General features: G+C 44.4%; 1 pseudogene; it reads left to right on the top strand.

Moving 5' to 3' along the window:
- The window catches only part of LOC120023267, a 104,951-nt pseudogene that overhangs the window by 23,734 nt on the left and 55,870 nt on the right, over positions 1-25,347 (top strand).

The raw sequence follows: 25,347 nt of genomic DNA, 5'->3' as shown, positions 1-25,347 counted from the left end.
ATCTAAGTTACAATTAAATACTAAACCGTATGTAAGTCTCATGAGTCGTAATTCTAAGAAGCCTTTAAGGATACTACATATTTGGCGATGAGGATAACTATGGAGAACTGCGTTGGATTTTTTTTTGCAACGAAGTTAACGGAGTGTTTGGCGTGCGACGCGGGAGGTGAGACTCAAATGAACGGTGGAAGATTCTGAAGGATTGATTCCCTGGATACGGGTAGGACAAATTATTGACTGTGTGAGGGGAGAGAGAATCGGAAAAGATGGCTTTGGCAACAATAGGCTCGCTACCACCATTTGATCCTAAAAATCAGGAATGGGAGGAGTACTGTGAAATAATGGAACATTTCTTTGCTGCTAATGAAATAACTGATGCCGCTAAACAGAAATCCATACTCATAAGCGTTGTCGGTGCACAGACGTACAGCTTAATGAGAAACCTGTTGAGCCCAGATAAACCAGGAGAAAAGTCATTCATAGATTTAGTCGAGCTATTAAAAAATCACTTCAACCCCAAACCCAGTGAAATAGTACAAAGATTCAAGTTTGATTCACGCATGAGAAAACCTATCGAATCAGTGGGGGAATATGTGGCTGAGTTGAGAAAACTAGCATTGGACTGTAACTATGGGAATACATTATCGCAAATGCTACGCGATCGGCTGGTGTGTGGGATTAATGATGACAGGATACAAATACGATTGTTATCAGAGCCTAATCTCACGTTTGAGAATGCACTCAAACTGGCCCAGGCCATGGAGTCCGCAAATAGAAATGCACTGGATTTGCAGGCAAGGGGCGCAACTGCGTGCCATACAGTAAAAGAGAGCAGCTCTGAGCGCGTAAAATTTCAAAGAACAGAAAGCCGTGGTGCAGCAGCCAATAGAGACTGTTATCGTTGCAAAGGCAAACACGCAGCGTTTGACTGTAAATTCAAACACGAAAAGTGTTATGCATGTGGGATAATAAGCCACATTGCGAGGGTGTGCCGCAATATAAAAAAGCCACGGGCTGCAGAAAAGAGGACGGACAGAAAACCGAATACCTCCAGACGTGCTAGCTACCGCTCTAATCAAGTGATAGAAAGTGAAAGTGAGTGCGCAGACGCAGAGCAAGCATTCTCAATGTACAGTGTACAGGGGGCGAATATGAAGAAGGTGGAGCCTTTCATTGTGGAAATGGGAATAAATGGATTGAAGGTACCGTTTGAACTAGAGACAGGATGTAGTGTCACTCTGATGAACAGGTCCCAATTCTATAGGAAGCTCCAGCTCCGACAAACGTTACAGAGCTGAAAGCCTATCTAGGCTTACTGAACTATTACAATCGCTTCCTCCCGAACCTCTCTACCCTCTTAGCTCCTCTACATCAACTGCTAAGGAAGGATGTGGCCTGGAAATGGTCAGAAAGACAGGAAGAAGCTTTTGCAAAGTCAAAGGTGTTACTGCTATCAGCTGAAGTGCTAGTGCACTACTCAGCAGACAGAGATCTCATCCTATCGTGTGATGCCTCATCGTATGGTGTGGGGGCGGTGCTATCCCACCGGATGGAGAATGGTGCAGAGAAACCTATCGGGTTCATGTCAAGAACGTTGTCGCCAGCGGAGAAAAAGTACTCTCAGCTGGACAAGGAAGGACTGGCTGTCATATTCGGAATACAGAGATTCCACAAATACTTGTACGGGAGAACATTCACTATTGTGACGGATCATAAGCCTCTGATCTCTCTGTTCCATGAACAAAAGCCAGTACCACAAATGGTCTCTCCAAGAGTTCAACGTTGGAATGTGTGGCTCAGGGCCTACGAGTACAGAATCATTTACAAACCAGGTAGATACCATGGGAATGCTGATGCTCTGAGTAGGCTGCCCGTTCCAGAAATCATCATTCAGGAAGAAGAAAATGACCAGGTTTTGATGATCGACCTGTTGGATGATGCACCGGTGAACTGCTATAAACTGCTATAAACTGCTATAAGTCGGTTTAAATTAACTACCTTATGATGTCTTTAACACCTATAACGAATAAAAACATGACCGGAGATATAGAACTACTAAAACGAAAGCGTTTGCAGGACGCCATTGTGATGTCTTCTTGCGCCAAGCGCACCGTTGAAAAGGACGGTACTTCCGTTCCACGGTCTTATATAAGGTCCCAGATTGCGCAATCCACTCCATTCAAATTCTCCCCGCTTACTGACATCTAGAGGAAGGCGTATGCAGTGCATGTAGCCCCATAGCTTACATTGGGACTTATAAACTGACCCCAGAACAGGGACCTCGATTTCTGAAATCTCACTCCCTGACAGGAAATGTGCTGCAGAATGAGTTCTGTTTCACTCAGAGAAATAATTCAAACGGTTTTAGAAACTAGAGAGTGTTTTCTATCCAATAGTAATAATAATATGCATATTGTACGAGCAAGAATTGAGTACGATGCCGTTTAAATTGGGAACGATTTTCCCCCAAAGTGTAAATAGCGCCCCCTATCATCATCAGGTTAAGCCATGTTTCAGTCAGGCCAATCACATCAAGATTGTGATCAGTGATTAGTCCATTGACTATAACTGCCTTTGAAGTGAGTGATCTAACATTAAGTAACCCTATTTTGAGATGTGAGGTATCACAATCTCTTTCAATAATGGCAGGAATGGAGGAGGTCTTTATCCTAATGAGATTTCTAAGGCGAACACCGCCATGTTTAGTTTTGCCCAACCTAGGTCGAGGCACAGACACAGTCTCAATGGGGATGGCTGAGCTGACTACACTGACTATGCTAGTGGCAGACTCCACTAAGCTGGCAGGTTGGCTAACAGCCTGCTGCCTGGCCTGCACCCTATTTCATTGTGGAATTAGAGCCCTGTCTATGTTGGTAGATAAGATGAGAGCACCCCTCCAGCTAGGATGGAGTCCGTCACTCCTCAGCAGGTCAGGCTTGGTCCTGTTTGTGGGTGAGTCCCAGAAAGAGGGCCAATTATCTACAAATTCTATCTTTTGGGAGGGGCAGAAAACAGTTTTCAACCAGCGATTGAGTTGTGAGACTCTGCTGTAGAGCTTGTCACTCCCCCTAACTGGGAGGGGGCCAGAGACAATTACTCGATGCCGACATATCTTTCTAGCTGATTTACACGCTGAAGCTATGTTGCGCTTGGTGACCTCTGACTGTTTCATCCTAACATCATTGGTGCCGACGTGGATAACAATATCTCTATACTCTCTACACTCGCCAGATTTAGCTTTAGCCAGCACCATCTTCAGATTAGCCTTAACGTCGGTAGCCCTGCCCCCTGGTAAACAGTGTATGATCGCTGGGTGATTCGTTTTAAGTCTAATACTGCGGGTAATGGAGTCGCCAATGACTAGGGTTTTCAATTTGTCAGAGCTAATGGTGGGAGCCTTCGGCGTCTCAGACCCCGTAACGGGAGGAGTAGAGACAAGAGAAGACTCGGCCTCAGACTCCGACTCGCTACTTAATGGGGAAAACCGGTTGAAAGTTTCTGTCGGCTGAATGAGCGACACCAGTTGAGCATTCCTACAGCATTTCCCTCCAGAAGCCATGAGAAAGTTGTCCGGCTGCGGGGACTGTGCGGGGGGATTTATACTAACGTTAGTATCTGTACTTACTGGTGGCACAGACGCTGTTTCTTCCTTTCCTACACTGAAATTACCCTTGCCTAACGATTGCGTCTGAAGTTGGGCTTGTAGCACAGCTATCCTCGCCGTAAGGCGATCGTTCTCCTGTATATTATGAGTACAGCGACTGCAATTAAAAGACATCATGTTAATGTTACTACTTAGCTTCGGCTGTTGAAAGTGCTGACGAACCATGTCCAGATAAAGCGTCCGGAGTGAAAAAGTTGATGGAAAAACTAAAAATATAAACGGTAATTAAAAAGTAAAAAGAAAAAAACGTAAAGTTGTCAGCTAGCAAAGTAAGGTTGGCAACAAAACGCACAGCAATAAAACGCACAGCAACACGTCTGCAAATTAAAGAGGAAGTGACGTCAGTCTCTACTTGCACATCTATCACTGCAGTGTTAATGCTAAATTGTAATTATTTCGCCACTATGGCCTATTTATTGCCTTACCCCCCTAATCTTACTACATTTGCACACACTGTATTTAGACGTTTCTATTGTGTTATTGACTGTACGTTTGTTTATCCCATGTGTAACTCTGTGTGTTTTTGTTGCACTGCTTTACTTTATCTTGGCCATTCCGCAGTTGTAAATGAGAACTTGGTCTCAACTGGCCTACCTAGTAAAATAAAAAGATAATTTCCCCTGTGGTTTGGCTTTCAAATGAGACTTTCAGACATACCTCTCAATGTGGATCCCAAGGTCAGTTTTGCATTTCCCCTGCCATTGTAGGTGGGTTAGCTGGTCCTAGCTCTGTAGGTGGGTTAGCTGGTCCTAGATCTGTATGGGTTAGCTGGTCCTACTGTAGATCTGTATGGGTTAGCTGGTCCTAGATCTATTGGGGGGTTAAGCTGGTCCTAGATCTGTATGGGTTAGCTGGTCCTAGATCGGTAGGTGGTTTAGCAAGTCTTAGATCTGTAGGGGGGTCAGCTGGTCCTAGATCTGTAGGGGGTCAGCTGGTCCTAGATCTGTAGGTGGGTTAGCTGGTCCTTGATCTGTAGGTGGGTTAGCTGGTCCTAGATATGTTGGTGGGTTAGCTGGTCCTTGATCTGTAGGTGGGTTAGCTGGTCCTTGATCTGTAGGTGGGTTAGCTGGTCCTGGATATGTAGGTGGGTTAGCTGGTTCTAGATCTGTAGGGGGTCAGCTGGTCCTTGATCTGTAGGTGGGTTAGCTGGTCCTTGATCTGTAGGTGGGTTAGCTGGTCCTTGATCTGTAGGTGGGTTAGCTGGTCCTTGATCTGTAGGTGGGTTAGCTGGTCCTTGATCTGTAGGTGGGTTAGCTGGTCCTTGATCTGTAGGTGGGTTAGCTGGTCCTTGATCTGTAGGTGGGTTAGCTGGTCCTGGATATGTAGGTGGGTTAGCTGGTCCTGGATATGTAGGTGGGTTAGCTGGTTCTAGATCTGTAGGGGGTCAGCTGGTCCTTGATCTGTAGGTGGGTTAGCTGGTCCTTGATCTGTAGGTGGGTTAGCTGGTCCTGGATCTGTAGGTGGGTTAGCTGGTCCTTGATCTGTAGGTGGGTTAGCTGGTCCTTGATCTGTAGGTGAGTTAGCTGGTCCTGGATATGTAGGTGGATTAGCTGGTTCTGGATCTGTAGGTGGGTTAGCTGGTCCTTGATCTGTAGGTGGGTTAGCTGGTCCTTGATCTGTAGGTGGGTTAGCTGGTCCTTGATCTGTAGGTGGGTTAGCTGGTCCTTGATCTGTAGGTGGGTTAGCTGGTCCTTGATCTGTAGGTGGGTTAGCTGGTCCTTGATCTGTAGGTGGGTTAGCTGGTCCTTGATCTGTAGGTGGGTTAGCTGGTCCTGGATATGTAGGTGGGTTAGCTGGTCCTTGATCTGTAGGTGGGTTAGCTGGTCCTTGATCTGTAGGTGGGTTAGCTGGTCCTGGATATGTAGGTGGGTTAGCTGGTCCTGGATATGTAGGTGGGTTAGCTGGTTCTAGATCTGTAGGTGGGTTAGCTGGTCCTTGATCTGTAGGTGGGTTAGCTGGTCCTGGATATGTAGGTGGGTTAGCTGGTTCTAGATCTGTAGGTGGGTCAGCTGGTCCTTGATCTGTAGGTGGGTTAGCTGGTCCTGGATATGTAGGTGGGTTAGCTGGTCCTGGATCTCTAGGTGGGTTTGCTGGTTCTAGATCTGTAAGGTGGGTTAGCTGGTCCTTGATCTGTAGGTGGGTTAGCTGGTCCTGGATATGTAGGTGGGTTAGCTGGTCCTGGATCTCTAGGTGGGTTTGCTGGTTCTAGATCTGTAGGTGGGCTAGCTGGTCCTAGATCTGCGCCTACAACAACTTGTACCCAGAATATTCCTCTTCCACCAGCAGAGTTGCCGTACCAGGCGGTGATACAGCTCGACAGGATGCTCTCGATTGTGCATCTGTAAAAGTTTGAGTGTTTTTGGTGACAATCCGAATTTCTTCAGCCTCCTGAGGTTGAAGAGGTGCTGCTGCGCCTTCTTCACCACGCTGTCTGTGTGGGTGGACCATTTCAGTTTGTCCGTGATGTGTAACCCGAGGAACTTAAAACTTTCCACCTTCTCCACTACTGTCCCGTCGATGTGGATAGGGGGCTGCTCCCTCTGCTGTTTCCTGAAGTCCACGATCATCTCCTTTGTTTTGTTGGCATTGAGTGTGAGGTTATTTTCCTGACACCACACTCCGAGGGCCCTCACCTCCTCCCTGTAGGCCGTCTCGTTGTTGTTGGTAATCAAGCCTACCACTGTAGTGTCATCTGCATACTTCATGATTGAGTTGGAGGCGTGCATGGCCACTTAGTCATGGGTGAACAGGGAGTACAGGAGAGGGCTTAGAACACACCCTTGTGGGGCCCCAGTGTTGAGGATCAGCGGGGTGAAGATGTTGTTTCCTACCCTCACCATTTAGGGGCGGCCCGTCAGGAAGTCCAGGACCCAGTTGCACAGGGCGGGGTCGAGACCAAGGGTCTCGAGCTTAATGACGAGTTTGGAGGGTGCTATGGTGTTAAATGCTGAGCTGTAGTTGATGAACAGCATTCTTACATAGGTATTCCTCTTGTCCAGATGGGTTAGGGCAGTGTGATTGCGATTGCGTCGTCTGTGGACCTATTGGGGCGGTATGCAAATTGGAGTGGGTCTAGCGTGTCAGGTAGGGTGGAGGTGATATGGTCCTTGACTAGTCTCTAAAAGCACTTTGTGATGACGGAAGTGAGTGTTACAGGGCGATAGTCATTTAGCTCAGTTACCTTAGCTTTCTTGGGAACAGGAACAATGGTGGCCCTCTTGAAGCATGTGGGAACAGCAGACTGGGATAAGGATTGATTGAATATGTCCGTAAACACACCAACCAGCTGGTGTGCACATGCTCTGAGGACACGGCTAGGGATACCGTCTGGGCCGGCAGCCATGCGAGGGTTAACACGTTTAAATGTTTTACTCACGTTGGCTGCAGTGAAGGAGAGCCCGCATGTTTTGGTAGCGGACCGTGTCGGTGGCACTGTATTGTCCTCAAAGCGAGCAAAGAAGTTGTTTAGTTTGTCTGGGAGCAAGACATCGTGGTCCACAAATGGGCTGGTTTTCTTTTTGTAGTCCGTGATTGACTTTAGACCCTGCAACATAACTCTCGTGTCTGAGCCGTTGATTTGCGACTCTACTTTGTCTCTATACTGACGCTTAGCTTGTTTGATTGCCTTGCTGAGGGAATAGCTACACTGTTTGTATTCGGTCATGATCCCGGTCACCTTGCCCTGATTTAAAAGCAGTGGTTCGCGCTTTCAGTTTTGCGTGAATGCTGCCATCAATCCACGATTTCTGGTTGGGGAAGGTTTTAGTAGTCGCTGTGGTTACAACATCACTGATGCACTTGCCAATAAACTTGCACACCAAATCAGCATATTCATCAATGTTTATGTCCGACGCTATGCGAAACATATCCCAGTCCACGTGATTGAAGCAATCTTGAAGTGTGGAATCCGATTGGTCGGACCAGCGTTGAACAGACCTGAGCATGGGCGTTTCCATTTTTAGTTTCTGTCTATAGGCTGGGAGCAACAGAATGGAATCGTGGTCAGATTTTCCATAAGGAGGGCGTGGGAGGGCTTTGTATGCTTCGCGAAAGTTAGAATAACAATGATCCAAGGTTTTGCCAGCCCGGGTCGTGCATTCAATATGCTGATAAAATTTAGGGAGCCTTGTTTTCAGATTAGCCTTGTTAAAATCCTCAGCTACAATAAATGCAGACTCAGGATATGAGGTTTCCAGTTTACATAGAGTCCAATGGAGTTCTTTCAGGGCCGTCGATGTGTCTGCTTGTGGGGGGATATACACGACTGTGATTATAATCAAAGAGAATTCTCTTGGTAGATAATGCGATCGGCTTTTGATTGTAAGGAATTCTAGGTCAGATGAACAAAAGGACTTGGGTTCCTGTATGTTGTTATGATCACACCACGTCTCGTTAATCATAAGGCATACACCCCCGCCCTTCTTACCAGAGAGATGTTTGTTTCTGTTGGCGCGATGTGTGAAGAACCAGGTGGCTGTACCAACTCTAACGTATACCGAGTGAGCCATATTCCCGTGAAACAAAGAACGTTACAATCTCTGATGTCTCTCTGGAAGGCAACCCTTGCTCGGATTTCGTCTACCTTGTTGTCAAGAGACTGGACATTGGCGAGTAGTATGCTCGGGAGCGCTGCGCGATGTGCCCGTCTACGGAGCATGACCCAAAGACCGCTCCGTCTGCCCCTTCTGCGGCGCCGTTGTTTTGGGTCGCCGGCTGGGATCCGATCCATTGTCCTGGATGGTGGACCAAACAGAGGATCCGCTTCGGGAAAGTCGTATTCCTGGTCGAAATATTGGTGAGTTGACGTTGCTCTTATATCCAATAGTTCCTCGGCTGTATGTAATAAAACTTAAGATTTCCTGGGGTAACAATGTAAGAAATAATACGAGAACGCGAAGTGAGGCGGCCATCTCTGTCGGCGCCGGAAGTGTATCAACAGCCAAATCAGTAGGGGCTGAAAACTATAGTGAACTTCGATTTGGTCAATCACAACATGATGTCGGAGAGTATTGAATAAAGTTCAGCTTATTCCAACTTTGGTCCTTCCCTGTTCAAGTCCCTCACCTATGCTTGCATCGCCCAACGGTCGCATCGCCCAACGGTCGCATCGCCCAACGGTCCCCCCGCCCACTTTGCGTCCTTCACGAATGCACTTCCGTTGTTTCATCACCCCCAACTTTCTATGTTGGTCTCTTGTGGAAACGTAGGATAACAGATTCTGCTTTGCATTCCCCCCAAACCATATAACACTTGCTGACTGTAGATACCGAGAGATTATATACACTGAGTGTGTAAAACATTAGGAACCCCTTCCTAATATTGAGTTGCACCCCCTTTTGCCCTCAGAAAAGCCTCAATTCGTCGGGGCATAGACTACAAGGTGTTGTAAGCATTCCACAGGGGTGTTGGCCCATGCTTCCCGCAGATGTGACAAGTTGACTGGATGTCCTTTTGGGAGGTGAACCATTCTTGATATCAACGGGAAACTGTTAAGTGTGAAAAACCCAGCTGTTTTGCTGGCACCTACTACCATACCCTGTTCAAAGGCACTTTGACAACAATATTTTGTTTAGCACATTCACCCTCTGAATGGCACACACATGTCTCAAGGCTTGAAAATCCTTCTTTAAACGGTCTCCTCCCCTTCATCTACGCTGATTTGAAGTGGATTTAACAGGTGACATCAATAAAGGATCATAGCTTTCACCTGGTCAGTCTGTCATGGAAAGGGCAGGTGTTCCTAATGTTTTGTGCAGTCGGTGTAAGTAGTTCTCCAAAAATGCTTAAAAAAATAATTGAATGAGGACTAAAATCAATAGCTTTAAATATTAAACCTTTAAAATGAACAATAATGTCATATTTATGTTGAATTAACTTTTTTTCTACTATCCTATTCCTGCTGGAAACAGATGAACAGGTACAATTTTTGCGTTTGTGAAATCTTTACCATAGTGTACTACAATATCCATTTGTTGTCTCTCTCCTATTCCCCAGGCCTTGACCAGGACGTTCAGAGTGTGGCTGGACCCTAACCAGTACCAGTAGGACATGACCGACAGCATCCAGAACGGCACTGAGGACCACTATGAGTCCTTCAACATCATCATGAGACGCAAACCCAAGGAGAACAACTTCAAGGCTAGTGGGGGGGTCTGTATTACTGCACATTAAACATGACCCAGTTTGGTATTTACACTCCCTCTCTCTATATCCCTACCTCTATCCCTTCTTCCTTTTCATACTACCTCTCACCTTCCACCCATCCTTTGCTTCCTCCCTCTTTCCCTTCCCTCATTCCTCCCTTTATTTGAGCACAGCCCCCAGGCCTTGGTTTTTCCTACTCCACCCACCCCTTGGTGATCAATCACTGACTGGTCCCGCTGGGTCTGGGAGCTGAGAGCCTTGGGATGATCCAGGATTACCACCAGCTCAAGGCCCCTGATCCCCCCCACTGACCCCAGACAGAGGCCCTTGTGGCTGAGCGTGACCTTCCCTTTGTCTCTCTAGGCATCCATCTCTGGAGGCATGCCTGTAGTACGATGCACATTCTGTTAGATCTGGTTGCGCTACCGGAGGAGGCTGCTGCTGGCAGAGATGGCTAAGGGCGCAAGTTATCTTGGAAATGTAAATGTAGCCGCTAACTATCTTGGTTTTATTTTTTGTTTCTCAGTGTGCTACCTGTCCCAGACCTGCTGTTTTCAACTCTCTAGAGACCGCAGGAGCTGTAGAGATACTCTTAATGATCGGCTATGAAAAGCCAACTGACATTTACTCCTGAGGTGCTGACTTGCTGCACCCTCGACAACTACTGTGATTATTATTATTTGACCATGCTGGTCATTTATGAACATTTGAACATCTTGGCCATGTTCTGTTATAATCTCCACCCGGCACAGCCAGAAGAGGACTGGCCACCCCTCATAGCCTGGTTCCTCTCTAGGTTTCTTCCTAGGTTTTGGCCTTTCTAGGGAGTTTTTCCTAGCCACTGTGCTTCTACACCTGCATTGCTTGCTGTTTGGGGTTTTAGGCTGGGTTTCTGTACAGCACTTTGAGATATCAGCTCATGTAAGAAGGGCTATATAAATACATTTGATTTGATTTGATTTTAACCCCTTTAAAGAGCTTGAAAGAATGTGTGTTTTACATGTTGAGTGTAATTTCAGACCCTTGCTGTCAATTTCATGTGCAAACAAGCTAGGGCTGCACAATTTATTGAATGTAGTACATTGGAATTGCATTGAGTGTACAAAAGATATACATTGAGTGTACAAAACATTAGGAACACTAATATTGAGTTGCACCCCCTTTTTTGCCTTCAGAACAGCCTCAATTCATCAGGGCGTGGACTCTACAAGTTCCACAAGGTTGACTCCAATGCTTCCCACAGTTGTCATGTTGGCTGGATGTCCCTTGGTTGGTGGACCATTCATGATACACACGGGAAACTGTTGAGAATGGAAAAACCTCAGCACCATTCTTGACACACTCAAACCAGTGCACCTGGCACCTACTACCATACCCCATTCAAAGGCACTTCAATCTTTTGTTTTGCCCATTCACCCTCTGAATGGCACACACACACAATCCATGTCTCAATTGTCTCAAGGCTTAAAAATCCTTCTTTAACCTGTCTCCTCCCCTTCATTTATACTGATTGAAGTGGATTTAGAAAGTGACATCAGTAAGGGATCATAGCTTTCACCTTGTCAGTCTGTCATGGAAAAAGCAGGTTTTCCTAATGTTTTGTACATTTGCTGTATGTGAAATATCCATATCGCAAGAGATCCATATTTTTGCGTCCTAATATAAATCCATGTTTCCTTTATTATACTATTATTTTATCTTGCTATCTGCAAAATGCGTGTTAGTCTTAGCATGCTGCACATGTCCATTTTTTTTGCATTAGCCACTAATGCTAACTAGCTAACTGAGAGGGCAAATCTGGCTAGCAAACTGTATAGGTTGATGAGGGGGAAAAAAACGATTTAATCAATTTTAAAATAAGGCTGTAACGTAACAAAGTGGAAAAAGTCAAGGGGTCTGAATACTTTCCGAATGCACTGTATATATCATCATGTTTGTACTATGGCATGTTCTGAATCAGAGAGGAATAACTAAGCATATTCTAAAGTTGTTGTCCTAATATAACACTTATTCAATTCTAGCTGTTGTGCCGCGGGAAACACAGACCAACATTTTGGTTCCTACCCTGTCACAACAAACTCCTCCCTGGCTTTTTAATCTGTTGTTATGCCAAACAACACTGTATTCCAACTATATCATTAGACTAATCATTATATTTCTATGGTTCCACAGATCACCCAAGTGGTTTGAAAATATTGCAAATCAAATCGCAATCGCAGTAAAAAAACACACAATTAAATGTTTTGCCCATATTGTGCAGTCCTAACACAAGCTCATTACTGTCATTTCAAAATTACATCAATGCTTGAAGATATATGTTTTGTTTAACATTTCACAAAATTAAATGAAAAGGAAGATGTTGCTCAATTATTTGACACAGAGGATATCACATAGTTGAACACTCATTAAAATGTGATTGACATGTAGGCAAGTCCCTCTTTTCACATTTGATCAGATTTTGGTACATATTAAAACTTCTTAAGGCTAGGGGGCAGTATTCGGAAGTTTGGATGACTGAGGTGCCCAAGGTTTACTGCCTGTTACTCAGGCCCAGAAGCTAGGATATGCATATGCATGGTAGTATTGGATAGAAAACACTCTAAAGTTTCTAAAATGGTTAAAATAATCTCTGTGAGTATAACAGAACTGATATGGCAGGCAAAAACCCGAGGACAAACCATCCAGAAAAAAAAAATGTTCAGCCCACCATTGATTCCTATGGCTGTCATTTTTAATATGAAAGCAATACCTCCCAGATTGCAGTTCCTAGGGCTTCCACAAGATGTCAACAGTCTTTAGAAAGAGTTTCAGGCTTGTTTTTGGAAAAATTAGCTAGAATCTGTAGTTTTTCTAAGTGGCTCCCATTTTGGCTGTAGTGTTTGTTACGTGTTCCGGTGAATGCGCATACTTTGTTGTTTCTCTCCGGTAATGACAATAACTATTCTCCGTGTTACATTTGATCGTTTATTTACGTATTAGGGTACCTGAGGTTTGATTATAAACGTTGTTTGACTTGTTTGGAGAAGTTTATTGGTAACGTTTGGGATTCATTTTGTATGCATTTTGAAGGAGGGAAACCGGTGGATTATTGAATGAAGCGCGCCAGCTAAACTGAGTTTTTGGGGATATAAAAAAGGACTTTATCGAACAAAACAACAATTTGTGATGTAGCTGGGACCTTTTGGAGTGCCAACAGAAGAATATCTTCAAAGGTAAGTGATTTTATTTTATCGCTAATTCTGACTTTCGTGGCGCATCTGCCTGGTTGGAAAATGTTTTTAATGCTTTTGTGTGCTGGGCGCTGTCCTCAGATAATTGCATGGTGTGCTTTCGCCGTAAAGCCTTTTTGAAATCTGACACAGCGGCTGGATTAAAAAGAAGTTAAGCTTTTAACTGATGTATGACACTTGTATTTTCATGAATGTTTCATATTGCTATTTCTGTCATTTGAATTTCACGCTCTGCAATTTCACCGGATGTTGTCAAATCGATCCCGGTAACGGGATTCGAGCCGCAAGGGATCCCTAAGGTTAACCATTTTTATATCTGATCATTTTCTCCACCCCTTGTTTTGTCCCCCAGGCTGTCCTGGAGACAATTAGGAACCTGATGAACACTGTGTGTGGTCCCAGAATGGCTCCATGATCCTACATCATCCTGGGCTACGGTGATCCGGGCTCTGCCCCTTACTCCAAGATGCCCAATCCTCCCTGGACTTCAATGACATGTTCCTGTCCGTAGACCACCTGAGGTCCTGTTTCCCTGGTTACACCGTCAAGGTCACAGAGGACAACCCCGAGTTGCTGATACATGCCTTCAGGTCAGAGGTCAAGGTTCAGATGGAGTACGGTTGGGGTCATTCTTCTGGGGGTGTTGTCTTTCTGATGTGGTCCAACTGCAACATATCTTTCAACCTTCTGCTCTTTTCCCACCCTAGAATCAAGTTCCATGTGCAGAACAGGGCCAACAAAGGCAAGAGGTGGAAGGCAGACGAGGAGGAAGAGGAGGAGAAAAAGGAGGAAGGCAAAATGCTTATAGTGGAGCCTCATGTCACACCCAACCGGGGGCCCTACCCCTACAACCAGCCCACACAGTGAGGGTCAAAGGTTAACTTCTTATGGCTGCAATCCCGTTAACGGGATGATATGACAACAGCCAGTGAAAGTGCAGGGCGCCAAATTCAAACAACAGAAATCCCATAATTAAAATTCCTCAAACATACATGTATCTTATACCATTTTAAAGGTAATCTTGTTGTTAATCCCACCAAAGTGTCCAATTTCAAATAAGCTTTACAGCGAAAGCACCACAAACGATTATGTTAGGTCACCGCAAAATCACAGAAAAACAGCCATTTTTCCAGCCAAAGACAGGAGTCACAAAAAGCAGAAATCGAAAAGCAGAAAGATTAATCACTAACCTTTGATGATCTTCATCAGATGACACTCATAGGACTTCATGTTACACAATACATATATGTTTTGTTCGCTAAAGTTCATTTTTATATCCAAAAACCTCAGTTTACATTGGCGCCATGTTCAGAAATGCCTCCAAAATATCCGGAGAAATTGCAGAGAGCCACGTCAAATAACATAAATACTCATCATAAACTTTGATGAAAGATACATGTTTTACATAGAATTAAATATACTCTTGTTCTTAATGTAACCGCTGTGTCAGATTTCAAAAAGCTTTACGGCAAAAGCACAATATTCAATAATCTGAAAACAGCGTTCAGCCACAAAAGGAAGCCATACAGTTACTAGAAATATTAAATTATTAAATTAAATTAGAAATATTTAACTTTCATAAAATCACAAGTGCAATACACCAAAATAAAGCTTAACTTCTTGTTAATCCAGCCGCCGTGTCAGATTTCAAAAAGGCTTTACGGCGAAAGCAAACCATGCGATTATCTGAGGACAGCGCCTCATCATACAAATCCTTTTCAACCAGGGAGGTGCGACACGAAAGTCAGAAATAACGATATAATTCATGCCTTACCTTTGAAGATCTTCTTTTGTTGGCACTCCAAAATGTCCCATAAACATCACAAATGGTCCTTTTGTTCGATAAATTCCTTCGTTATATCCCCAAAATGTCAATTTATTTGGCGCGTTTGATTCAGAAATACACCTGTTAAAACTCGCCCAACATGACTATAAATGATCTAATAAGTTACCTGTAAACTTGGTCCAAACATTTCAAACAACTTTCCTAATCCAACTTTAGGTATCCTAAAATGTAAATAATCGATAAAATTTAAGCCGGAATATACTGTGTTCAATAGCGGATAAAATCAAAGTGGAGCGAGTTCCAGGTCGCGCACCAAACAAAAGAGTCCACTTGGCTTGACACTCAGTCTGAACAACCCTACTTCTTCATTACTCAAAAGAAAAACATTTTCTAAAGACTGTTGACATCTAGTGGAAACCATAGGAACTGCAACCAGGTGCCTCAGAAATCTAGTTTCCCATAGAAAACCAATTGAAAACACAGTGAACTCAACAAAAAAAAAAATCCTGGATGGTTTGTCCTTGGGGTTTCGCCTGCCAAATAAGTTATGTTATACTCACAGACATTAATGCAAATTAATTACTTAAAAATCATACAATGTGATTTTCTGGATTTTTTTTTATTTTCATCAAATACTTGTTCTCCCCACTGTATATATAAAAACAAATACAAATATATACTTGGAGTCAAAGTATCGAAATATTGTTGAAAACAGCTCTTGTTTTGCTTCTCAAGTTTTCAACATGTTCCTTAAAATCCTCTAACCATGAGTGATAACTTTGTATGTTTGAACAGAAATACCATCCAGTTTACACCAACTCAGATTGAGGCCATCCATGCTGGGATGCAGCCTGGACCCACTATGGTAAGAACATTTACTGATGTTCTTGATGATATTGACTTTCATAATTTAAGATGTGGTCAAGATCAAACATCTTGTCTGGTAAAAAATAATTTAAAAAAATGTGACTACTCATATCTAGCCACCTGAGTAAACCAAGGCAATAGACGGACAGCATTAAAAGTTTGAGCCACAGCTGAAGTCTCCTATCCATTGGCTCGTTAGTTAAACTGTACTTTTCAATCACTCATAGCCCAGAGTGGGTTGTTGGCTACCTATGACAGGTGTATTATTGGCCCTGGCTTCTTGAAGAGCTGAGGATTTGTAACTACTCTTCCTGACGCAGGGGACTGGCTAGGACCTTCCCCCAGACACTAGTAATGTGGAGTTATTTGGCGTTCCATTCCTCCTCACTCCTGCAGATCTCAGTCAGGCCCTCTTAGTGAATTACTGCCCTGAAAGGCCCTCCACTAAATTAAATGGTGCCGATGGAGCGCACACACAGCTGTCGCACACACACACACACACACACACACACACACACACACACACACACACACACACACACACACACACACACACACACACACACACACACACACACACACACACACACACACACACACACACACACACACACACACACACACACACACAAAACTGCCTCGCAAACACACAGCCTCTCATCCACAGAAACACACGCACACACACACACACACACACACACACATACACACACACACACACACACACGCAACTGCCTCGCAAACACACAGCCTCTCATCCACAGAAACACACACACACACACACACACACACACACACACACACACACAGCTGCCTCGCAAACACACAGCCTCTCATCCACAGAAACACACACATTCACTAACACACACACAGCGTCTCCTCTACAGAAACACGCATTCACTAACACACACACACACACACACACACACACACACACACACACACACACACACACACACACACACACACACACACACACACACACTCCTGCTTTGCTTTGATGAAGCTCATTCCTGGCCTGGTGACTCGTAGCTGGCAGAGGGATCTGTCTGTTATTTATTGGGTGACTGCTGGGGAGTAAATATGGCAGCATGGCTATCAGCACAGTCGTAAAACAACTCTACACACACACACACAAACCACTCACCGGCATGTGTCGGGACAATCATTAGCAGCCAAGGCAGCCTCCCAGTCCCAGGCTTCTCCTATCGTCTTGAGCTGTTTATATGTGTTATTCTGTGTTTGGGTCTGTAGTGTATAAAGTGGACTGGCTTTTATGTGACTTACCTGAGGTGTGACGTGGCTAGATGAATATACCATCAAGTAAACTCCATTCCAAGTTTTAGCCTCCACTAGTCTGTGAGCACCTTCTGCCCTGGAAAAGCCCTGATGAAAATGGAAATGAAAATTGTTTGTTTGAGTCTTTCCAACTTGAGTAGTAGTGTTTTTTCTAGACAAGACCCAATGACCTATACAGCCTTAACTAGACCCAATGACCTATAGAGCCTTAACTAGACCCAATGACCTATACAGCCTTAACTAGACCCAATGACCCCTACAGCCTTAACTAGACCCAATGACCTCTACAGCCTTAACTAGACCCAATGACCTCTACAGCCTTAACTAGACCCAATGACCCCTACAGCCCTAACTAGACCCAATGACCCCTACAGCCCTAACTAGACCCAATGACCCCTACAGCCCTAACTAGACCCAATGACCCCTACAGCCCTAACTAGACCCAATGACCCCTACAGCCCTAACTAGACCCAATGACCCCAATAGCCCTAACTAGACCCAATGACCCCTACAGCCCTAACTATACCCAATGACCCCTACAGCCCTAACTAGAACCAATGACCCCTACAGCTCTAACTAGACCCAATGACCCCTACAGCCCTAACTAGACCCAATGACCCCAATAGCCCTAACTAGACCCAATGACCCCTACAGCCCTAACTAGACCCAATGACCCCTACAGCCCTAACTAGACCCAATGACCCCTACAGCCCTAACTAGACCCAATGACCCCTACAGCCCTAACTAGACCCAATGACCCCTACAGCTCTAACTAGACCCAATGACCCCTACAGCCCTAACTAGACCCAATGACCCCTACAGCCCTAACTAGACCCAATGACCCCTACAGCCCTAACTAGACCCAATGACCCCTACAGCCCTAACTAGACCCAATGACCCCTACAGCCCTAACTAGACCCAATGACCCCTACAGCCCTAACTAGACCCAATGACCCCTATAGCCCTAACTAGACCCAATGACCCCTACAGCCCTAACTAGACCCAATGACCCCTACAGCCCTAACTAGACCCAATGACCCCTACAGCCCTAACTAGACCCAATGACCCCTACAGCCCTAACTAGACCCAATGACCCCTACAGCGGTAACTAGACCCAATGACCCCTACAGCGGTAACTAGACCCAATGACCCCTACAGCCTTAACTAGACCCAATGACCCCAATAGCCTTAACTAGACCCAATGACCTCTACAGCCTTAACTAGACCCAATGACCTCTACAGCCTTAACTAGACCCAATGACCCCTACAGCCTTAACTAGACCCAATGACCCCTACAGCCTTAACTAGACCCAATGACCCCTACAGCCTTAACTAGACCCAATGACCCCTATAGCCCTAACTAGACCCAATGACCCTACAGCCCTAACTAGACCCAATGACCCCTACAGCCCTAACTAGACCCAATGACCCCTACAGCCTTAACTAGACCCAATGACCTCTACAGCCTTAACTAGACCCAATGACCTCTACAGCCTTAACTAGACCCAATGACCTCTACAGCCTTAACTAGACCCAATGACCCCTACAGCCTTAACTAGACCCAATGACCCCTACAGCCTTAACTAGACCCAATGACCCCTACAGCCCTAACTAGACCCAATGACCCCTACAGCCCTAACTAGACCCAATGACCTCTACAGCCTTAACTAGACCCAATGACTCCTACAGCCCTAACTAGACCCAATGACTCCTACAGCCCTAACTAGACCCAATGACCTCTACAGCCTTAACTAGACCCAATGACCTCTACAGCCTTAACTAGACCCAATGACCTCTACAGCCCTAACTAGACCCAATGACCTCTACAGCCCTAACTAGACCCAATGACCCCTACAGCCCTAACTAGACCCAATGACCCCTACAGCCCTAACTAGACCCAATGACCCCTACAGCCCTAACTAGACCCAATGACCCCTACAGCCCTAACTAGACCCAATGACCCCTACAGCCCTAACTAGACCCAATGACCCCTACAGCCCTAACTAGACCCAATGACCTCTACAGCCTTAACTAGACCCAATGACCCCTACAGCCTTAACTAGACCCAATGACCCCTATAGCCCTAACTAGACCCAATGACCCCTATAGCCCTAACTAGACCCAATGACCCCTACAGCCCTAACTAGACCCAATGACCCCTACAGCCCTAACTAGACCCAATGACCCCTACAGCCCTAACTAGACCCAATGACCTCTACAGCCTTAACTAGACCCAATGACCCCTATAGCCCTAACTAGACCCAATGACCTCTACAGCCTTAACTGCTGGTGACACTGTCTGTGATTTATTTAGAATTCAAGTCACACTTAACCAGCATGGCTACCACAGCATTCTGCAGCGATACGCCATCTCATCTGGTTTGCGGTTAGTGGAACTATCATTTGTTTTTCAACAGGACAATGACCCAACACACCTCCAGGCTGTGTAACGCTATTTGACCAAGAAGGAGTATGCTTTATCAGATGACCTGGCCTCTACAATCACCCGATCTCAACCCAATTGAGATGGTTTGGGATGAGTTGGACCACCCAGTGAAGGAAAAGCATCCAACAAGTGCTCAGCATATGTGGGAACTCCTTCAAGGCTATTGGAAAAGCATTCCAGGAGAAGCTGGTTGAGAGAATGCCAAGAGTGTGCAAAGTTGTCATTAAGGCAAAGGGTGGCTACTTTAAAATATATTCTTACACTTTTTTGGTTACTACATTATTCCATATGTGTTATTTCATAGTTCTGATGTCTTGTAGAAAGTAGTAAAACAAAAGAAAAACCCTTGAATGACTAGGTATGTCCGAAACTTTTGACTGGAACTGTATATACAAAGGTATGTGGACACCCCTTCAAATTAGTGGGTTCGGCTATTTCAGCCACTCCTGTTGCTAACATGTGTATAAATCGAGAACTCCGTAGCCAAACATTGGCAGTAGAATGGCCTTACTGAAGATCTGTGACTTTCATTGTGGCACCGTAATAGGATGCCACCTTTCCAACAAGTCAGTGCGTCAAATTTCTGTCTTGCTAGAGCTGCCACGGTCAACTGTAAGTGATGCTGCCACGGTCAACAACGGCTCAGCCGGGAAGTGGTAGCAAGCTCACAGAATGGGACCGCCGGGTGCTGATGCACGTAGCACAAATATTGTCCTCAGTTGCAACACTCACTACCGAGTTCCAAAATGCCTCTGGAAGCAACGTCAGCACAAGAACTGTTCGTTGGGAGCTTCATGAAATGGGTTTCCATGGCCAAGCAGCTGCACACAAGCCTAAGATCACCATGCGCAATGCCAGGCGTCGGCTGGAGTGGTATGAAGCTCGCCGCCATTGGACTCTGAAGTAGTGGAAACGCATTCTCTGGAGTGATGAATCATTTTTCACCATTTGGTAGTCCGACGGACGAATCTGGGCTTGGCGGATGCCAGGAGAACACTACCTGACCCAATGCATAGTGCCAACTGTAAAGTTTGGTGGATGAGTAATACGGGTCTGGTGCTGTTTTTCATGGTTGGGGCTAGGCCCCTTAGTTCCAGTGAAGGGAAATCTTTGAATTGGAACGCCGACTGCAAGCCAGGCCTAATCACCCAACATCTTTGCCCGACCTCACTAATGCTGTTGGTGCTGAATGGAGGCAAGTCCCCGCAACAAAGTTCCAACATCTAGGGGTAAGCCTTTCCAGAGGAGTGGAGGCTGTTATAGCAGCAAAGGGGGACTAACTCCAAATTGTATTCCCCATGATTTTGGAATGACATGTTCAAAATATGTAGAGTTATATAATATAACTTGTGCTATTTTTTTCATGACTTTATGAACCACCTCAAATGTGTTATTTATTATTGTCAGTCTGCGTTAAAGACCAAAATAGAGCCCTTGGTCTAAAATAGTTCCAACTTCATTAAATATTTATTCAGTGCTCATGCAGCGGCCGTTTTCACTAGCTCTGATCTTGCTGTCAGAATAACTAACTATAGCTTTGAGATCCAGGCTATATAAGTACAAATCTCAGTTAACACAGAACCAAAGGCTTGCGTAAGTGGTCAGATGCTTGATTAAGTTCTTGGTCCATAAGTGTTAAGAGAAGAGAGAGAACGAGGATCGGAACCGGAACGTAGAACTCCACACTTTCTCTTTGCAAGTTACGGGTAAGTTTATGGGCCAAATTTCCCCTCCCCATCCGCAATTCGAAAGATACGTGCAAAATCATGATTTGTGCATATAACCAGTGATGGAAAAACCCAAGAACCGGAGCTAATGCTGCTCATTATCTCACGCATCCCGCATCTACGGTACCATTTATAAAGTCTGTCCATGAGAGATTATATCAGTATAAACATCCATGAGGATGATTAGCCTCAGGCCATACGTCAGAGCAGAAGCCTCAAGGAGTCTGCAGATACGTATTCTTTATCCACTGGAAACCATCTTGTCAATGGAAACCACAACAAAAAGGCCTAGTGATACAAAATATACAGTACATGGGTAGATTCAGTTGTGTTCATTAAATGGGCAGATATTGCTGTAAAATTCGATTCTGGCCCTACCTACCCTTAGCTCACTGAAGGATTCAGATATGGTAATCTTCTGTTTAAAAACAGACCAGTTTTCTCCTGTTTCGTGCCAACTGAACACAGGCCCTTGTTGCGTAGAGCAGAGCCAGTGAGAATGGCGTGAGTTTGAAGAATGTGGAGTGGATGTGACGGCTCTGGAATAGCACCATTGCATTCTGCAGATCAGCTAAAGCTAGTTACAGTACCAGGACGAGAGGCTGTCTACAACATGCACACTGACTGAATCAACATTCACCCTTTCTTCCTTCCTTCCGGTCCAATGACGAGGAAGGAGAAACCTGGGGTAACTAATTAACACTGTACTGTATAGGCAATGGGATGAAAAATTATTATCTTTTCTCAATGGTCAACCAAGGCTAGTTTACAGTGACATTAATATACATTACATTGCCTTTTAATGAATAAATAAAAAATTATATAAATCCCCCCCCTTAATTAGATATTGAAATACTGTGTATATGAAAGACAGAGGTATATAGAGCGCTTTTGTGGAAGTTGAAAGCACTTTATGACTAAATGGGTTAGTTCTGTCTCTGTCTCTCTCTCTTTGGCAGTCTCCTGGGACGGGAGAGCAGAGGGCTGCTTTTGTGATGAGGGAAACAAGTTCACCACTTTTTTAATTTGATCGTCATCAGCAGGTGTAGTTCTGTTTATGAATCATCTGCTGTGAGGCTTAGCAAGAGATCTATTTAAGAGTTAAAGTTTCACTCTGACACACGCGCACACAGCACAGCAGTGTCTGGGTGACATCGAAGATAGCATGGCCAGGTGCCACTGCCACCCACAAATCGTCTTTCTGGTTTGTTGTGGCGGCACACCGGGACGCCTGACTAGACAAAAGATGGCTCGGGTTTCTGTATTTTTGTCTTTTTCAGTTTGTTGAAAAGCAAACTATTGTGTTTGTTTTACACTCTTTGTTTGACAATATAATTTGTGAGCTTTGTATTTATTCAATATCAATCATTGTAACAAGTGTAGGTAACTTATGTCTTGTTAAAAAATATTTAATTTCCATATTTTTAATGTGAATATTTTAAGCCATTGAAACTGACAACTTTATAATGACCAATGCAGCTCCAATTCCTGTTATACCTTGTCAATGTTATTACATGTATTAGCGAAGACTGCAATTTGGTCCTTCTGGTTATTAGCTTCCATCGTCTCAGCAACCAAAACTATTAATAGCCAGCTTTGAGTTTGGGTTCTTAAACTTTAGATTTGATTTTCCACTTCAAGCCTACTGGCTTGTTGCTTGCAGCTGATACTGATTTGTGCATGAAGGGTTTGAAACTATTTTCCCTAGGCTGTGATGTCACAGGTTTAGGCTTCAGTTCTCCTCACAACATCCCCTCAGAATGATGTGATATGACCCTCAGATCACGACACTGATCTTAAAAAATGCCACAGCAGACAGTTCTGATTCAAATCAAATGTTATTGTTCACATACACATGGTTAGCAGATGTTAATGCTATTGTAGTGAAATGCTTGTGCTTCTAGTTCCGACCATGCAGTAATATCTAACACAAAATCTAACAATTTCACAACAACTACCTTTTACACACAAGTGTAAAGGAAAAAGGAATGAATACGAATATGTACATATAAATATATGGATGAGCGATGGCCGAACGGCATAGGCAAGATGCAGTAGATGATATAGAGTACAGTATATACATATGAGATGAGTAATGTAGGGTATGTAAACATTATATGAAGTGGCATTGTTTAAAATGACTAGTGATACATTTATTATATCCAATTTTTAATTATTAAAGTGGCTAGAGATTTGAGTCAGTATGTTGGCGGCAGCCACTCAATGTTAGTGATGGCTGTTTAACAGTCTGATGGCCTTGAGATAGAAGCTGTTTTTCAGTCTCTTGGTCCCAGCTTTGATGCACCTGTACTGACCTCGCCTTCTGGATGATAGCTGGGTGAACAGGCAGTGGCTCAGGTGGTTGATGTCCTTGATGATCTTTTTGGCCTTCCTGTGACATCGGGTGGTGTAGGTGTCCTGGAGGGCAGGTAGTTTGCCCCTGGTGATGCGTTGTGCAGACCTCACTACCCTCTGGAGAGCCTTACAGTTGTGGGCGGAGCAGTTGCCGTACCAGGCGGTGATACAGCCCGACAGGATGCTCTTGATTGTGGCAGCATGCATCAGCAGAAAGGCCCAGAATAGACAACAGAGCCTTTTTAACAAAGAGGAGACAACCCAAGGCAACTGTCAGCTTAAGAGGACCTGAGAGAGCTCATAAAATAGCCCAGATCTAAAATCTAGAAGAGTGGAGTGGATATCTCACTGAGGCGGCATCCTGTCAGTAAGAGGAGACTGGAAGACACAGCAGGGAGGCTGGCATTAGGGTGTAGAGGGGAGACAGAAGAGGGAGGCTGGAAGTGGGGTGTAGAGGGGAGAGTAGGGTTGAATATTGTATTTGACAAATGTTCAGTTTAAAACATATATAAATATGTCTGTATTTGGTAAGAGCTTTGATCGTCATTCAAATTCAAGCCTGATCAATCAATCAAGTTTATTTTATATAGCCCTTCGTACATCAGCTAATATCTCGAAGTGCTGTACAGTACTGTACTGATGCTACCTGAGCCTGATGACCTATACATTAAAGACCTTTAATGAGCCCAAGCCCAAAAAAGCCCAAATGATTGCGGCGTTATCCAATACATAGCCTATCATATATAAGCTACCGCACATTACACACGACAGAAAACATAAAAGCCCATAGATGTAGCTATGCTCTCTTGGGTAAATCAATTAAACTAGCTCCAGTAGGCTAATATTTTTGTATGGACTGTATTACTGTCCTTTTGTTGTATTATACTGTATTATATGGACTGGAATTACACACCTCATTCAAACCATGAAGCTGGGAAAGAACGTGATGCTAGTGCAGGACATGCGGCCTACAAAGTTACAATTATAGACTTGCGAATTTGAGTTTAAATTAAATAAGTTTTGTTGTCCTCATGTTCATCATTGTAATGACATGCTTGAATAATATAGGACTGGAATAAGATGCAGACGGCTGTCATTTCTCTTCACGGAGATTGAATGGTTATGGGTCTGAACAAATAACTGCTATAGCCTACCGCCATCGAGTTCTCTTTCAAACTCCCTGTGAGTTCAATTGGCTGCTTTATTTAACATGCTGCATTTAACATGCTGCAAACAAGAGCTTGCATCCCTCTTCTAATGGTCTATTAGTATACGAAACAACAAAAATGTAGAGCATGCTATTCTAGTACTTCTTTTCATGGGACTACAAGAGCTAAGGAAAGTTATTTAAGGAGAGAGGCCAGCGGAGCGCAAGTGCGTATTGTGCAAGACAGAGGCAATAAGTTAGAGACTTATGCATAACCCATCATTCATTAGCTAAATTTAAGACTAATACTGCATTGAATGTATTACCTGAAAGAGGTAGGCTAGGACATCTATCTACACATCAAGTGTACAAAACATTAAGGAAACCTGCTCTTTCCATGACATAGACTGACAAGGTGAATCCAGGTGAAAGCTATGATCCCTTATTGTGTCACTTGTTAAATCCACTTCAAACAATGTAGATAAAGGGGAGGAGACAGGTTAAATAAGGATTTTTAAGCCTTGAGACATGGATTGTGTATGTATGCCATTCTCAGGGTGAATGAGCAAGACACGATTTAAGTGCCTTTGAACGGGGTATGGTAGTAGGTGTCAAGAATTGCACCGCTGCTGGGTTTTTCATGCTCAACAGTTTCCCGTGTGTATCAAGAATGGTCCACAAC

Source organism: Salvelinus namaycush, chromosome 28, assembly GCF_016432855.1.
Source record: "Salvelinus namaycush isolate Seneca chromosome 28, SaNama_1.0, whole genome shotgun sequence".
NCBI classification, from domain to species: domain Eukaryota; kingdom Metazoa; phylum Chordata; class Actinopteri; order Salmoniformes; family Salmonidae; genus Salvelinus; species Salvelinus namaycush.
Note: the sequence above shows the minus strand (reverse complement) of the source record. Positions and strands in the feature narration are given on the sequence as shown.